At 47.3% G+C, this 14,276-nt stretch overlaps 11 non-coding genes across 11 annotated transcripts; all 11 read right to left on the bottom strand.

Moving 5' to 3' along the window:
- Window positions 1-646: 646 nt before the first annotated feature.
- Window positions 647-837, bottom strand: LOC142680664 (U2 spliceosomal RNA). The gene has a single exon (XR_012853110.1). It is a non-coding gene; the product is annotated as a U2 spliceosomal RNA (small nuclear RNA).
- A 1,127-nt stretch (window positions 838-1,964) lies between these two features.
- Window positions 1,965-2,155, bottom strand: LOC142680665 (U2 spliceosomal RNA). Its single transcript, XR_012853111.1, has one exon. It is a non-coding gene; the product is annotated as a U2 spliceosomal RNA (small nuclear RNA).
- Window positions 2,156-3,273: 1,118 nt separating this feature from the next.
- Window positions 3,274-3,464, bottom strand: LOC142680666 (U2 spliceosomal RNA). Its single transcript, XR_012853112.1, has one exon. It is a non-coding gene; the product is annotated as a U2 spliceosomal RNA (small nuclear RNA).
- Window positions 3,465-4,592: 1,128 nt separating this feature from the next.
- On the bottom strand, window positions 4,593-4,783 carry LOC142680850 (U2 spliceosomal RNA). The gene has a single exon (XR_012853263.1). It is a non-coding gene; the product is annotated as a U2 spliceosomal RNA (small nuclear RNA).
- A 1,137-nt stretch (window positions 4,784-5,920) lies between these two features.
- LOC142680667 (U2 spliceosomal RNA) lies at window positions 5,921-6,111 on the bottom strand. Its single transcript, XR_012853113.1, has one exon. It is a non-coding gene; the product is annotated as a U2 spliceosomal RNA (small nuclear RNA).
- A 1,135-nt stretch (window positions 6,112-7,246) lies between these two features.
- Window positions 7,247-7,437, bottom strand: LOC142680851 (U2 spliceosomal RNA). The gene has a single exon (XR_012853264.1). It is a non-coding gene; the product is annotated as a U2 spliceosomal RNA (small nuclear RNA).
- Window positions 7,438-8,581: 1,144 nt separating this feature from the next.
- Window positions 8,582-8,772, bottom strand: LOC142680668 (U2 spliceosomal RNA). Its single transcript, XR_012853114.1, has one exon. It is a non-coding gene; the product is annotated as a U2 spliceosomal RNA (small nuclear RNA).
- A 1,121-nt stretch (window positions 8,773-9,893) lies between these two features.
- On the bottom strand, window positions 9,894-10,084 carry LOC142680669 (U2 spliceosomal RNA). The gene has a single exon (XR_012853115.1). It is a non-coding gene; the product is annotated as a U2 spliceosomal RNA (small nuclear RNA).
- A 1,125-nt stretch (window positions 10,085-11,209) lies between these two features.
- LOC142680670 (U2 spliceosomal RNA) lies at window positions 11,210-11,400 on the bottom strand. The gene has a single exon (XR_012853116.1). It is a non-coding gene; the product is annotated as a U2 spliceosomal RNA (small nuclear RNA).
- Window positions 11,401-12,518: 1,118 nt separating this feature from the next.
- LOC142680671 (U2 spliceosomal RNA) lies at window positions 12,519-12,709 on the bottom strand. The gene has a single exon (XR_012853117.1). It is a non-coding gene; the product is annotated as a U2 spliceosomal RNA (small nuclear RNA).
- Window positions 12,710-13,830: 1,121 nt separating this feature from the next.
- On the bottom strand, window positions 13,831-14,021 carry LOC142680674 (U2 spliceosomal RNA). The gene has a single exon (XR_012853118.1). It is a non-coding gene; the product is annotated as a U2 spliceosomal RNA (small nuclear RNA).
- Between the last annotated feature and the right edge of the window lie 255 nt (window positions 14,022-14,276).

Consider the following 14,276-nt stretch of genomic DNA (forward strand, 5'->3'; position numbering starts at 1 on the left):
GACAAGGGACTGCAAAATGGAAAATAGGCATCCACCAACTTTACAGACAACTTGTTCTCCTTGCTCCTACAACCTCCATCCTTGCACAGTTTGTTATTCTTCCAGGTAACATAGTAACAAATCCAAATTGCTGCTCTCTTTGTAGGCAAGCAAGGGTTTATTGCAACTGCAATTCTTACTTCTTCTTGAAATGTAGGGACCACAGTACATTCCATCACATCCATCTAGTGTACACAGGTAGGTCCATTGTGACGGGCGGGCGGGCTGGCTGCTTTAATGGCTGTTTGCTGTTCCCCTACTCCACTCCACTATTTGACTATGGTGCTGCATCAATCAGTGGCTGGCTCAGGTGCAGCTCTTTAACCTACCTAGGAGGGAGGGCGGAGAGAAGACAAGGAAGGTGAATGAGCTGTTCCAATGTGAAATGCCGGAAACACAGAAACACAGACGACACAAAACAAGAGGTGGCAATGTATTAATTAATTGCATTTAATAAATTAGCTCATTATCACACATGACTGTACAAATGCATTGTCCAACAGGTGTTGAAATAATGGGATTAAAAGGGGAGATCCCATCCGAAAGACAAAAACAATAGCAAACACAAAAAGCACTTTTGGAATCTGATTTTAGTAAACACATAAGGAAAGGGTGCACCGGTCCTGGAAATACTGCAATACCAGGTCAATGCGTGGAGTGGACAGAGCAAGCTCTATTTCCATCTCCCTGTTCTAAAAATCCATTTAATATATGGTCCCCAGATAGGGGACGTATCAGATATTAAACTGATAAGAACAGATACTACACTTGATCTTAGCCAAAAGGCCGAGAAGCGATAACCCGAATGTGCCGCGCGTTTTGCTTCTTTTGCTTGCACCACAATGCAGTGCTGAAAGAGGAGGAATCGACATAAAAACGCCTTCCTGGCAACGCCCAAATGCCCTCCTGCCGTGCAAACACTGGCAGCAGCAGCAGCAGCAGCAGCAGCAGTAAGTGCATGCCCACTGCCACCCCTTCTCCTTTCACACCTTGTATCAGCTTTAATCCAGTCCAGTGCTGCCTGCTGAGCAGCACTAACCAACACTGCCTGGGCCCAGGCTTTTATCTCTGAGGCCCCATTATGATGTCAGAAAGCTGGCTCTGGCTCCTGAGGTCTCCACTATGACACGTGCAAAGTTCCGTCTAAACTTTATATAAGACGGTGCGGCTCAGTCAGTCACTCAGTGTTGCCTGAGAGGGCAACACTGCAACAGCCGGCCCCCAGGCTGTCTTTTTTTTGCACAGCTAGTTGCCTCCAGGAGGCCACAAGAGGGAGACAAGGGACTGCAAAATGGAAAATAGGCATCCACCAACTTTACAGACAACTTGTTCTCCTTGCTCCTACAACTTCCATCCTTGCACAGTTTGTTATTCTTCCAGGTAACATAGTAACAAATCCAAATTGCTGCTCTCTTTGTAGGCAAGCAAGGGTTTGTTGCAACTGCAATTCTTACTTCTTCTTGAAATGTAGGGACCACAGTACATTCCATCACATCCATCTAGTGTACACAGGTAGGTCCATTGTGACGGGCGGGCGGACGGGCTGGCTGCTTTAATGGCTGTTTGCTGTTCCCCTACTCCACTCCACTATTTCACTATGGTGCTGCATCAATCAGTGGCTGGCTCAGGTGCAGCTCTTTAACCTACCTAGGAGGGAGGGCGGAGAGAAGACAAGGAAGGTGAATGAGCTGTTCCAATGTGAAATGCCGGAAACACAGAAACACAGACGACACAAAACAAGAGGTGGCAATGTATTAATTAATTGCATTTAATAAATTAGCTCATTATCACACATGACTGTACAAATGCATTGTCCAACAGGTGTTGAAATAATGGGATTAAAAGGGGAGATCCCATCCGAAAGACAAAAACAATGGCAAACACAAAAAGCACTTTTGGAATCTGATTTTAGTAAACACATAAGGAAAGGGTGCACCGGTCCTGGAAATACTGCAATACCAGGTCAATGCGTGGAGTGGACAGAGCAAGCTCTATTTCCATCTCCCTGTTCTAAAAATCCATTTAATATATGGTCCCCAGATAGGGGACGTATCAGATATTAAACTGATAAGAACAGATACTACACTTGATCTTAGCCAAAAGGCCGAGAAGCGATAACCCGAATGTGCCGCGCGTTTTGCTTCTTTTGCTTGCACCACAATGCAGTGCTGAAAGAGGAGGAATCGACATAAAAATGCCTTCCTGGCAACGCCCAAATGCCCTCCTGCCGTGCAAACACTGGCAGCAGCAGCAGCAGCAGTAAGTGCATGCCCACTGCCACCCCTTCTCCTTTCACACCTTGTATCAGCTTTAATCCAGTCCAGTGCTGCCTGCTGAGCAGCACTAACCAACACTGCCTGGGCCCAGGCTTTTATCTCTGAGGCCCCATTATGATGTCAGAAAGCTGGCTCTGGCTCCTGAGGTCTCCACTATGACACGTGCAAAGTTCCGTCTGAACTTTATATAAGACGGTGCGGCTCAGTCAGTCACTCAGTGTTGCCTGAGAGGGCAACACTGCAACAGCCGGCCCCCAGGCTGTCTTTTTTTTGCACAGCTAGTTGCCTCCAGGAGGCCACAAGAGGGAGACAAGGGACTGCAAAATGGAAAATAGGCATCCACCAACTTTACAGACAACTTGTTCTCCTTGCTCCTACAACCTCCATCCTTGCACAGTTTGTTATTCTTCCAGGTAACATAGTAACAAATCCAAATTGCTGCTCTCTTTGTAGGCAAGCAAGGGTTTGTTGCAACTGCAATTCTTACTTCTTCTTGAAATGTAGGGACCACAGTACATTCCATCACATCCATCTAGTGTACACAGGTAGGTCCATTGTGACGGGCGGGCGGGCGGGCTGGCTGCTTTAATGGCTGTTTGCTGTTCCCCTACTCCACTCCACTATTTGACTATGGTGCTGCATCAATCAGTGGCTGGCTCAGGTGCAGCTCTTTAACCTACCTAGGAGGGAGGGCGGAGAGAAGACAAGGAAGGTGAATGAGCTGTTCCAATGTGAAATGCCGGAAACACAGAAACACAGACGACACAAAACAAGAGGTGGCAATGTATTAATTAATTGCATTTAATAAATTAGCTCATTATCACACATGACTGTACAAATGCATTGTCCAACAGGTGTTGAAATAATGGGATTAAAAGGGGAGATCCCATCTGAAAGACAAAAACAATGGCAAACACAAAAAGCACTTTTGGAATCTGATTTTAGTAAACACATAAGGAAAGGGTGCACCGGTCCTGGAAATACTGCAATACCAGGTCAATGCGTGGAGTGGACAGAGCAAGCTCTATTTCCATCTCCCTGTTCTAAAAATCCATTTAATATATGGTCCCCAGATAGGGGACGTATCAGATATTAAACTGATAAGAACAGATACTACACTTGATCTTAGCCAAAAGGCCGAGAAGCGATAACCCGAACGTGCCGCGCGTTTTGCTTCTTTTGCTTGCACCACAATGCAGTGCTGAAAGAGGAGGAATCGACATAAAAACGCCTTCCTGGCAACGCCCAAATGCCCTCCTGCCGTGCAAACACTGGCAGCAGCAGCAGCAGCAGCAGCAGTAAGTGCATGCCCACTGCCACCCCTTCTCCTTTCACACCTTGTATCAGCTTTAATCCAGTCCAGTGCTGCCTGCTGAGCAGCACTGACCAACACTGCCTGGGCCCAGGCTTTTATCTCTGAGGCCCCATTATGATGTCAGAAAGCTGGCTCTGGCTCCTGAGGTCTCCACTATGACACGTGCAAAGTTCCGTCTGAACTTTATATAAGACGGTGCGGCTCAGTCAGTCACTCAGTGTTGCCTGAGAGGGCAACACTGCAACAGCCGGCCCCCAGGCTGTCTTTTTTTTGCACAGCTAGTTGCCTCCAGGAGGCCACAAGAGGGAGACAAGGGACTGCAAAATGGAAAATAGGCATCCACCAACTTTACAGACAACTTGTTCTCCTTGCTCCTACAACCTCCATCCTTGCACAGTTTGTTATTCTTCCAGGTAACATAGTAACAAATCCAAATTGCTGCTCTCTTTGTAGGCAAGCAAGGGTTTGTTGCAACTGCAATTCTTACTTCTTCTTGAAATGTAGGGACCACAGTACATTCCATCACATCCATCTATTGTACACAGGTAGGTCCATTGTGACGGGCGGGCGGGCGGGCGGGCTGGCTGCTTTAATGGCTGTTTGCTGTTCCCCTACTCCACTCCACTATTTGACTATGGTGCTGCATCAATCAGTGGCTGGCTCAGGTGCAGCTCTTTAACCTACCTAGGAGGGAGGGCGGAGAGAAGACAAGGAAGGTGAATGAGCTGTTCCAATGTGAAATGCCGGAAACACAGAAACACAGACGACACAAAACAAGAGGTGGCAATGTATTAATTAATTGCATTTAATAAATTAGCTCATTATCACACATGACTGTACAAATGCATTGTCCAACAGGTGTTGAAATAATGGGATTAAAAGGGGAGATCCCATCCGAAAGACAAAAACAATGGCAAACACAAAAAGCACTTTTGGAATCTGATTTTAGTAAACACATAAGGAAAGGGTGCACCGGTCCTGGAAATACTGCAATACCAGGTCAATGCGTGGAGTGGACAGAGCAAGCTCTATTTCCATCTCCCTGTTCTAAAAATCCATTTAATATATGGTCCCCAGATAGGAGACGTATCAGATATTAAACTGATAAGAACAGATACTACACTTGATCTTAGCCAAAAGGCCGAGAAGCGATAACCCGAACGTGCCGCGCGTTTTGCTTCTTTTGCTTGCACCACAATGCAGTGCTGAAAGAGGAGGAATCGACATAAAAACGCCTTCCTGGCAACGCCCAAATGCCCTCCTGCCGTGCAAACACTGGCAGCAGCAGCAGCAGCAGCAGCAGCAGCAGCAGTAAGTGCATGCCCACTGCCACCCCTTCTTCTTTCACACCTTGTATCAGCTTTAATCCAGTCCAGTGCTGCCTGCTGAGCAGCACTGACCAACACTGCCTGGGCCCAGGCTTTTATCTCTGAGGCCCCATTATGATGTCAGAAAGCTGGCTCTGGCTCCTGAGGTCTCCACTATGACACGTGCAAAGTTCCGTCTGAACTTTATATAAGACGGTGCGGCTCAGTCAGTCACTCAGTGTTGCCTGAGAGGGCAACACTGCAACAGCCGGCCCCCAGGCTGTCTTTTTTTTGCACAGCTAGTTGCCTCCAGGAGGCCACAAGAGGGAGACAAGGGACTGCAAAATGGAAAATAGGCATCCACCAACTTTACAGACAACTTGTTCTCCTTGCTCCTACAACCTCCATCCTTGCACAGTTTGTTATTCTTCCAGGTAACATAGTAACAAATCCAAATTGCTGCTCTCTTTGTAGGCAAGCAAGGGTTTGTTGCAACTGCAATTCTTACTTCTTCTTGAAATGTAGGGACCACAGTACATTCCATCACATCCATCTAGTGTACACAGGTAGGTCCATTGTGACGGGCGGGCGGGCGGGCGGGCTGGCTGCTTTAATGGCTGTTTGCTGTTCCCCTACTCCACTCCACTATTTGACTATGGTGCTGCATCAATCAGTGGCTGGCTCAGGTGCAGCTCTTTAACCTACCTAGGAGGGAGGGCGGAGAGAAGACAAGGAAGGTGAATGAGCTGTTCCAATGTGAAATGCCGGAAACACAGAAACACAGACGACACAAAACAAGAGGTGGCAATGTATTAATTAATTGCATTTAATAAATTAGCTCATTATCACACATGACTGTACAAATGCATTGTCCAACAGGTGTTGAAATAATGGGATTAAAAGGGGAGATCCCATCCGAAAGACAAAAACAATGGCAAACACAAAAAGCACTTTTGGAATCTGATTTTAGTAAACACATAAGGAAAGGGTGCACCGGTCCTGGAAATACTGCAATACCAGGTCAATGCGTGGAGTGGACAGAGCAAGCTCTATTTCCATCTCCCTGTTCTAAAAATCCATTTAATATATGGTCCCCAGATAGGGGACGTATCAGATATTAAACTGATAAGAACAGATACTACACTTGATCTTAGCCAAAAGGCCGAGAAGCGATAACCCGAACGTGCCGCGCGTTTTGCTTCTTTTGCTTGCACCACAATGCAGTGCTGAAAGAGGAGGAATCGACATAAAAACGCCTTCCTGGCAACGCCCAAATGCCCTCCTGCCGTGCAAACACTGGCAGCAGCAGCAGCAGCAGCAGCAGCAGTAAGTGCATGCCCACTGCCACCCCTTCTCCTTTCACACCTTGTATCAGCTTTAATCCAGTCCAGTGCTGCCTGCTGAGCAGCACTGACCAACACTGCCTGGGCCCAGGCTTTTATCTCTGAGGCCCCATTATGATGTCAGAAAGCTGGCTCTGGCTCCTGAGGTCTCCACTATGACACGTGCAAAGTTCCGTCTGAACTTTATATAAGACGGTGCGGCTCAGTCAGTCACTCAGTGTTGCCTGAGAGGGCAACACTGCAACAGCCGGCCCCCAGGCTGTCTTTTTTTTGCACAGCTAGTTGCCTCCAGGAGGCCACAAGAGGGAGACAAGGGACTGCAAAATGGAAAATAGGCATCCACCAACTTTACAGACAACTTGTTCTCCTTGCTCCTACAACCTCCATCCTTGCACAGTTTGTTATTCTTCCAGGTAACATAGTAACAAATCCAAATTGCTGCTCTCTTTGTAGGCAAGCAAGGGTTTGTTGCAACTGCAATTCTTACTTCTTCTTGAAATGTAGGGACCACAGTACATTCCATCACATCCATCTATTGTACACAGGTAGGTCCATTGTGACGGGCGGGCGGGCGGGCGGGCGGGCTGGCTGCTTTAATGGCTGTTTGCTGTTCCCCTACTCCACTCCACTATTTGACTATGGTGCTGCATCAATCAGTGGCTGGCTCAGGTGCAGCTCTTTAACCTACCTAGGAGGGAGGGCGGAGAGAAGACAAGGAAGGTGAATGAGCTGTTCCAATGTGAAATGCCGGAAACACAGAAACACAGACGACACAAAACAAGAGGTGGCAATGTATTAATTAATTGCATTTAATAAATTAGCTCATTATCACACATGACTGTACAAATGCATTGTCCAACAGGTGTTGAAATAATGGGATTAAAAGGGGAGATCCCATCCGAAAGACAAAAACAATGGCAAACACAAAAAGCACTTTTGGAATCTGATTTTAGTAAACACATAAGGAAAGGGTGCACCGGTCCTGGAAATACTGCAATACCAGGTCAATGCGTGGAGTGGACAGAGCAAGCTCTATTTCCATCTCCCTGTTCTAAAAATCCATTTAATATATGGTCCCCAGATAGGAGACGTATCAGATATTAAACTGATAAGAACAGATACTACACTTGATCTTAGCCAAAAGGCCGAGAAGCGATAACCCGAACGTGCCGCGCGTTTTGCTTCTTTTGCTTGCACCACAATGCAGTGCTGAAAGAGGAGGAATCGACATAAAAACGCCTTCCTGGCAACGCCCAAATGCCCTCCTGCCGTGCAAACACTGGCAGCAGCAGCAGCAGCAGCAGCAGCAGCAGCAGCAGTAAGTGCATGCCCACTGCCACCCCTTCTTCTTTCACACCTTGTATCAGCTTTAATCCAGTCCAGTGCTGCCTGCTGAGCAGCACTGACCAACACTGCCTGGGCCCAGGCTTTTATCTCTGAGGCCCCATTATGATGTCAGAAAGCTGGCTCTGGCTCCTGAGGTCTCCACTATGACACGTGCAAAGTTCCGTCTGAACTTTATATAAGACGGTGCGGCTCAGTCAGTCACTCAGTGTTGCCTGAGAGGGCAACACTGCAACAGCCGGCCCCCAGGCTGTCTTTTTTTTGCACAGCTAGTTGCCTCCAGGAGGCCACAAGAGGGAGACAAGGGACTGCAAAATGGAAAATAGGCATCCACCAACTTTACAGACAACTTGTTCTCCTTGCTCCTACAACCTCCATCCTTGCACAGTTTGTTATTCTTCCAGGTAACATAGTAACAAATCCAAATTGCTGCTCTCTTTGTAGGCAAGCAAGGGTTTGTTGCAACTGCAATTCTTACTTCTTCTTGAAATGTAGGGACCACAGTACATTCCATCACATCCATCTAGTGTACACAGGTAGGTCCATTGTGACGGGCGGGCGGGCGGGCGGGCGGGCTGGCTGCTTTAATGGCTGTTTGCTGTTCCCCTACTCCACTCCACTATTTGACTATGGTGCTGCATCAATCAGTGGCTGGCTCAGGTGCAGCTCTTTAACCTACCTAGGAGGGAGGGCGGAGAGAAGACAAGGAAGGTGAATGAGCTGTTCCAATGTGAAATGCCGGAAACACAGAAACACAGACGACACAAAACAAGAGGTGGCAATGTATTAATTAATTGCATTTAATAAATTAGCTCATTATCACACATGACTGTACAAATGCATTGTCCAACAGGTGTTGAAATAATGGGATTAAAAGGGGAGATCCCATCCGAAAGACAAAAACAATGGCAAACACAAAAAGCACTTTTGGAATCTGATTTTAGTAAACACATAAGGAAAGGGTGCACCGGTCCTGGAAATACTGCAATACCAGGTCAATGCGTGGAGTGGACAGAGCAAGCTCTATTTCCATCTCCCTGTTCTAAAAATCCATTTAATATATGGTCCCCAGATAGGGGACGTATCAGATATTAAACTGATAAGAACAGATACTACACTTGATCTTAGCCAAAAGGCCGAGAAGCGATAACCCGAACGTGCCGCGCGTTTTGCTTCTTTTGCTTGCACCACAATGCAGTGCTGAAAGAGGAGGAATCGACATAAAAACGCCTTCCTGGCAACGCCCAAATGCCCTCCTGCCGTGCAAACACTGGCAGCAGCAGCAGCAGCAGCAGCAGTAAGTGCATGCCCACTGCCACCCCTTCTCCTTTCACACCTTGTATCAGCTTTAATCCAGTCCAGTGCTGCCTGCTGAGCAGCACTGACCAACACTGCCTGGGCCCAGGCTTTTATCTCTGAGGCCCCATTATGATGTCAGAAAGCTGGCTCTGGAATCCTGAGGTCTCCACTATGACACGTGCAAAGTTCCGTCTGAACTTTATATAAGACGGTGCGGCTCAGTCAGTCAGTCAGTGTTGCCTGAGAGGGCAACACTGCAACAGCCGGCCCCCAGGCTGTCTTTTTTTTGCACAGCTAGTTGCCTCCAGGAGGCCACAAGAGGGAGACAAGGGACTGCAAAATGGAAAATAGGCATCCACCAACTTTACAGACAACTTGTTCTCCTTGCTCCTACAACCTCCATCCTTGCACAGTTTGTTATTCTTCCAGGTAACATAGTAACAAATCCAAATTGCTGCTCTCTTTGTAGGCAAGCAAGGGTTTGTTGCAACTGCAATTCTTACTTCTTCTTGAAATGTAGGGACCTCAGTACATTCCATCACATCCATCTAGTGTACACAGGTAGGTCCATTGTGACGGGCGGGCGGGCTGGCTGCTTTAATGGCTGTTTGCTGTTCCCCTACTCCACTCCACTATTTGACTATGGTGCTGCATCAATCAGTGGCTGGCTCAGGTGCAGCTCTTTAACCTACCTAGGAGGGAGGGCGGAGAGAAGACAAGGAAGGTGAATGAGCTGTTCCAATGTGAAATGCCGGAAACACAGAAACACAGACGACACAAAACAAGAGGTGGCAATGTATTAATTAATTGCATTTAATAAATTAGCTCATTATCACACATGACTGTACAAATGCATTGTCCAACAGGTGTTGAAATAATGGGATTAAAAGGGGAGATCCCATCCGAAAGACAAAAACAATGGCAAACACAAAAAGCACTTTTGGAATCTGATTTTAGTAAACACATAAGGAAAGGGTGCACCGGTCCTGGAAATACTGCAATACCAGGTCAATGCGTGGAGTGGACAGAGCAAGCTCTATTTCCATCTCCCTGTTCTAAAAATCCATTTAATATATGGTCCCCAGATAGGGGACGTATCAGATATTAAACTGATAAGAACAGATACTACACTTGATCTTAGCCAAAAGGCCGAGAAGCGATAACCCGAACGTGCCGCGCGTTTTGCTTCTTTTGCTTGCACCACAATGCAGTGCTGAAAGAGGAGGAATCGACATAAAAACGCCTTCCTGGCAACGCCCAAATGCCCTCCTGCCGTGCAAACACTGGCAGCAGCAGCAGCAGCAGCAGTAAGTGCATGCCCACTGCCACCCCTTCTCCTTTCACACCTTGTATCAGCTTTAATCCAGTCCAGTGCTGCCTGCTGAGCAGCACTGACCAACACTGCCTGGGCCCAGGCTTTTATCTCTGAGGCCCCATTATGATGTCAGAAAGCTGGCTCTGGCTCCTGAGGTCTCCACTATGACACGTGCAAAGTTCCGTCTGAACTTTATATAAGACGGTGCGGCTCAGTCAGTCACTCAGTGTTGCCTGAGAGGGCAACACTGCAACAGCCGGCCCCCAGGCTGTCTTTTTTTTGCACAGCTAGTTGCCTCCAGGAGGCCACAAGAGGGAGACAAGGGACTGCAAAATGGAAAATAGGCATCCACCAACTTTACAGACAACTTGTTCTCCTTGCTCCTACAACCTCCATCCTTGCACAGTTTGTTATTCTTCCAGGTAACATAGTAACAAATCCAAATTGCTGCTCTCTTTGTAGGCAAGCAAGGGTTTGTTGCAACTGCAATTCTTACTTCTTCTTGAAATGTAGGGACCACAGTACATTCCATCACATCCATCTAGTGTACACAGGTAGGTCCATTGTGACGGGCGGGCGGGCGGGCGGGCTGGCTGCTTTAATGGCTGTTTGCTGTTCCCCTACTCCACTCCACTATTTGACTATGGTGCTGCATCAATCAGTGGCTGGCTCAGGTGCAGCTCTTTAACCTACCTAGGAGGGAGGGCGGAGAGAAGACAAGGAAGGTGAATGAGCTGTTCCAATGTGAAATGCCGGAAACACAGAAACACAGACGACACAAAACAAGAGGTGGCAATGTATTAATTAATTGCATTTAATAAATTAGCTCATTATCACACATGACTGTACAAATGCATTGTCCAACAGGTGTTGAAATAATGGGATTAAAAGGGGAGATCCCATCCGAAAGACAAAAACAATGGCAAACACAAAAAGCACTTTTGGAATCTGATTTTAGTAAACACATAAGGAAAGGGTGCACCGGTCCTGGAAATACTGCAATACCAGGTCAATGCGTGGAGTGGACAGAGCAAGCTCTATTTCCATCTCCCTGTTCTAAAAATCCATTTAATATATGGTCCCCAGATAGGGGACGTATCAGATATTAAACTGATAAGAACAGATACTACACTTGATCTTAGCCAAAAGGCCGAGAAGCGATAACCCGAACGGGCCGCGCGTTTTGCTTCTTTTGCTTGCACCACAATGCAGTGCTGAAAGAGGAGGAATCGACATAAAATGCCTTCCTGGCAACGCCCAAATGCCCTCCTGTCGTGCAAACACTGGCAGCAGCAGCAGCAGTAAGTGCATGCCCACTGCCACCCCTTCTCCTTTCACACCTTGTATCAGCTTTAATCCAGTCCAGTGCTGCCTGCTGAGCAGCACTGACCAACACTGCCTGGGCCCAGGCTTTTATCTCTGAGGCCCCATTATGATGTCAGAAAGCTGGCTCTGGCTCCTGAGGTCTCCACTATGACACGTGCAAAGTTCCGTCTGAACTTTATATAAGACGGTGCGGCTCAGTCAGTCACTCAGTGTTGCCTGAGAGGGCAACACTGCAACAGCCGGCCCCCAGGCTGTCTTTTTTTTGCACAGCTAGTTGCCTCCAGGAGGCCACAAGAGGGAGACAAGGGACTGCAAAATGGAAAATAGGCATCCACCAACTTTACAGACAACTTGTTCTCCTTGCTCCTACAACCTCCATCCTTGCACAGTTTGTTATTCTTCCAGGTAACATAGTAACAAATCCAAATTGCTGCTCTCTTTGTAGGCAAGCAAGGGTTTGTTGCAACTGCAATTCTTACTTCTTCTTGAAATGTAGGGACCACAGTACATTCCATCACATCCATCTATTGTACACAGGTAGGTCCATTGTGACGGGCGGGCGGGCGGGCGGGCTGGCTGCTTTAATGGCTGTTTGCTGTTCCCCTACTCTACTCCACTATTTGACTATGGTGCTGCATCAATCAGTGGCTGGCTCAGGTGCAGCTCTTTAACCTACCTAGGAGGGAGGGCGGAGAGAAGACAAGGAAGGTGATTGAGCTGTTCCAATGTGAAATGCCGGAAACACAGAAACACAGACGACACAAAACAAGAGGTGGCAATGTATTAATTAATTGCATTTAATAAATTAGCTCATTATCACACATGACTGTACAAATGCATTGTCCAACAGGTGTTGAAATAATGGGATTAAAAGGGGAGATCCCATCCGAAAGACAAAAACAATGGCAAACACAAAAAGCACTTTTGGAATCTGATTTTAGTAAACACATAAGGAAAGGGTGCACCGGTCCTGGAAATACTGCAATACCAGGTCAATGCGTGGAGTGGACAGAGCAAGCTCTATTTCCATCTCCCTGTTCTAAAAATCCATTTAATATATGGTCCCCAGATAGGGGACGTATCAGATATTAAACTGATAAGAACAGATACTACACTTGATCTTAGCCAAAAGGCCGAGAAGCGATAACCCGAACGTGCCGCGCATTTTGCTACTTTTGCTTGCACCACAATGCAGTGCTGAAAGAGGAGGAATCGACATAAAAACGCCTTCCTGGCAACGCCCAAATGCCCTCCTGCCGTGCAAACACTGGCAGCAGCAGCAGCAGCAGCAGTAAGTGCATGCCCACTGCCACCCCTTCTCCTTTCACACCTTGTATCAGCTTTAATCCAGTCCAGTGCTGCCTGCTGAGCAGCACTGACCAACACTGCCTGGGCCCAGGCTTTTATCTCTGAGGCCCCATTATGATGTCAGAAAGCTGGCTCTGGCTCCTGAGGTCTCCACTATGACACGTGCAAAGTTCCGTCTGAACTTTATATAAGACGGTGCGGCTCAGTCAGTCACTCAGTGTTGCCTGAGAGGGCAACACTGCAACAGCCGGCCCCCAGGCTGTCTCTTTTTTGCACAGCTAGTTGCCTCCAGGAGGCCACAAGAGGGAGACAAGGGACTGCAAAATGGAAAATAGGCATCCACCAACTTTACAGACAACTTGTTCTCCTTGCTCCTACAACCTCCATCCTTGCACAGTTTGTTATTCTTCCAGGTAACATAGTAACAAATCCAAATTGCTGCTCTCTTTGCAGGCAAGCAAGGGTTTGTTGCAACTGCAATTCTTACTTCTTCTTGAAATGTAGGGACCACAGTACATTCCATCACATCCATCTAGTGTACACAGGTAGGTCCATTGTGACGGGCGGGCGGGCGGGCTGGCTGCTTTAATGGCTGTTTGCTGTTCCCCTACTCCACTCCACTATTTGACTATGGTGCTGCATCAATCAGTGGCTGGCTCAGGTGCAGCTCTTTAACCTACCTAGGAGGGAGGGCGGAGAGAAGACAAGGAAGGTGAATGAGCTGTTCCAATGTGAAATGCCGGAAACACAGAAACACAGACGACACAAAACAAGAGGTGGCAATGTATTAATTAATTGCATTTAATAAATTAGCTCATTATCACACATGACTGTACAAATGCATTGTCCAACAGGTGTTGAAATAATGGGATTAAAAGGGGAGATCCCATCCGAAAGACAAAAACAATGGCAAACACAAAAAGCACTTTTGGAATCTGATTTTAGTAAACACATAAGGAAAGGGTGCACCGGTCCTGGAAATACTGCAATACCAGGTCAATGCGTGGAGTGGACAGAGCAAGCTCTATTTCCATCTCCCTGTTCTAAAAATCCATTTAATATATGGTCCCCAGATAGGGGACGTATCAGATATTAAACTGATAAGAACAGATACTACACTTGATCTTAGCCAAAAGGCCGAGAAGCGATAACCCGAACGTGCCGAGCGTTTTGCTTCTTTTGCTTGCACCACAATGCAGTGCTGAAAGAGGAGGAATCGACATAAAAACGCCTTCCTGGCAACGCCCAAATGCCCTCCTGCCGTGCAAACACTGGCAGCAGCAGCAGCAGCAGCAGTAAGTGCATGCCCACTGCCACCCCTTCTCCTTTCACACCTTGTATCAGCTTTAATCCAGTCCAGTGCTGCCTGCTGAGCAGCACTGACCAACACTGCCTGGGCCCAGG

Source organism: Rhinoderma darwinii (assembly GCF_050947455.1).
Source record: "Rhinoderma darwinii isolate aRhiDar2 chromosome 2 unlocalized genomic scaffold, aRhiDar2.hap1 SUPER_2_unloc_56, whole genome shotgun sequence".
Lineage (NCBI taxonomy): Eukaryota > Metazoa > Chordata > Amphibia > Anura > Rhinodermatidae > Rhinoderma > Rhinoderma darwinii.